This window comes from Ammodytes marinus, assembly GCF_949987685.1.
Source record: "Ammodytes marinus genome assembly, chromosome: 6".
NCBI classification, from domain to species: Eukaryota; Metazoa; Chordata; class Actinopteri; order Uranoscopiformes; family Ammodytidae; genus Ammodytes; species Ammodytes marinus.
In genome coordinates, this window is record NC_137235.1 from 34,567,623 (window position 1) to 34,569,963 (window position 2,341).

The 2,341-nt window shown below is 34.6% G+C and overlaps 1 long non-coding RNA gene across 1 annotated transcript; it reads left to right on the plus strand.

The window, feature by feature from the left end:
* Nucleotides 1–1,006: 1,006 nt before the first annotated feature.
* On the plus strand, nt 1,007–1,716 carry LOC307251816. The gene is made up of 3 exons (XR_013844910.1): nt 1,007–1,109; nt 1,270–1,391; nt 1,650–1,716. It is a non-coding gene; the product is annotated as an uncharacterized lncRNA (long non-coding RNA).
* Nucleotides 1,717–2,341: the final 625 nt, after the last annotated feature.

The window sequence follows — 2,341 nt, forward strand, 5'->3', positions numbered from 1 at the left end:
TATAGTAAATGTAGATCAATTTATACCAAATATATAGTAAATGTAACTCAATTTACACCAAATACATAGTAAATGTAACTCAATTTATACCAAATATATAGTAAATGTAAATCAATTTATCCCAAATATATAGTAAATGTAAATCAATTTATACCAAATATATAGTAAATGTAAATTAATTTATACCAAATATATAGTAAATGTAACTCAATTTATACCAAATATATAGTAAATGTAGATCAATTTATACCAAATATATAGTAAATGTAGATCAATTTATACCAAATATATAGTAAATGTAAATCAATTTATACCAAATATATAGTAAATGTAAATCAATTTACACCAAATATATAGTAAATGTAGATCAATTTATACCAAATATATAGTAAATGTAGATCAATTTACACCAAATATATAGTAAATGTAAATCAATTTATCCCAAATATATAGTAAATGTAAATCAATTTATCCCAAATATATAGTAAATGTAAATCAATTTATCCCAAATATATAGTAAATGTAACTCAATTTCCACCAAATATATAGTAAATGTAAATCAATTTATACCAATTATATAGTAAATGTAACTCAATTTACACCAAATATATAGTAAATGTAACTCAATTTACACCAAATATATGGTAAATGCAAGCCGTTTTCCTTGTGAAATTTATTTAGATTTACCAAATATTTTTGGGCTATATTGCTATGTATTCGGCAAGTTATTACTAAATCTAACACATTTGCTTTTAACACAATATACTTACTTTTTTTTGTTTGAATATAGTTAATTTATTCAATACTTTTTAATTAAAATTGTAGTAGTAAAATCTGCTCAATTATATCACGTGTCACTTTGTTGCCATAATTTTTTTAAGCAAACAATGGTCACACTTTTTAGAGTGTAGAAGGCGCTATATAAGTCAAGTCCATTTACCATCCATTTACTGATAAGAGTATATGTGTTTTCATTGTGTGTTTGTTTTTTCAGCAATACCTGAATGGAACCCAGGCCCGGCACCTTTCCTACAACGACTTTATCAACAAAGAGCTGATTCTGTTCTCCAACTCTGACAATGAGAGATCCATCCCATCCTTGGTGGACGGTGCGTATACTCTCCTCGTCTCTGTCATCTGTTTGGTGTGCTACTTCTCTCATAAGTAGTGACAGAATCATTCATTCCACCATTCTATTCTAAAACTATTCAGTTAAAAGCATCACTGTCTGTCTGTCGATGATGGCTTGTGTGTGTGTTTTTTTAAAAGGTTTGAAGCCCGGCCAGAGGAAGGTGCTCTTCACCTGCATGAAGAGGAATGACAAGAGGGAAGTGAAGGTGGCACAGCTGGCTGGTTCAGTGGCAGAGATGTCAGCCTACCATCACGGAGAGGTAACAGTCAACCTCATGGCTTCCACGCATGACAAACAAATGTATTAAGAGGCATTATGCCAGTGGGGAAGATTTAAAGAAAAAAAAAATCCATCCGTTGTAAAATCATAAAACTTTAAGTGAGTGAATGTTTCTATATTTTTCATTTTTTTAAACCTATGTTCCGTAGCTTGCATGTAGAGGTATTGAAGTGATTCTCAATTATTTTATGACCAATGTTATGTTTCTATGTCCTGCTTTTCCATTTGTCCCTTGTAGCAAGCCCTCATGATGACCATAGTCAACTTGGCCCAGAACTTTGTGGGCAGCAACAACGTGAACATCCTGCAGCCTCTGGGTCAGTTCGGTACTCGCATCAACGGAGGCAAAGACGCTGCCAGCCCTGGTTACATTTTCACCATGCTCAGGTAAAGCACCAGCAGAGAGACGTACCCGTTTGTTGTGTTCTCTCTTCTGATTGGATATCAGGTTGTGGGATCCCAGAAAAGTTTATTTGCTGATTACATGCAGAATGGGTGACTGAGAGACCTGTGTTATGAAGCGCGCGCACACTATATAAGTGATCACTGTATGACTATAGAGCGATTTAACACGTATATCAACATAAATATATCGCTCACTTCACCTTTTAACTTTCACTCTCAAATTTGAAAGTGTATTGAACTATGAAAATAAAATATGCCTTGTGATTCAGTTTCTTTCTTGTCTCAAACGGTAAAGTTTAGAAGAATTATAATTTTAATGGTGGTCTGATTTCACCCTACAGTCCTCTGTCCAAGCTGTTGTTTCCAGCGCTGGACGACAACCTGCTCAAGTTCCTGTACGATGACAACCAGAAGGTGGAGCCAGAGTGGTACATCCCCATCATCCCCATGGTGCTGGTCAACGGAGCTGAAGGCATCGGCACCGGCTGGGCCTGTAAGATAGCCAACTACGACGTCCGGGAGATC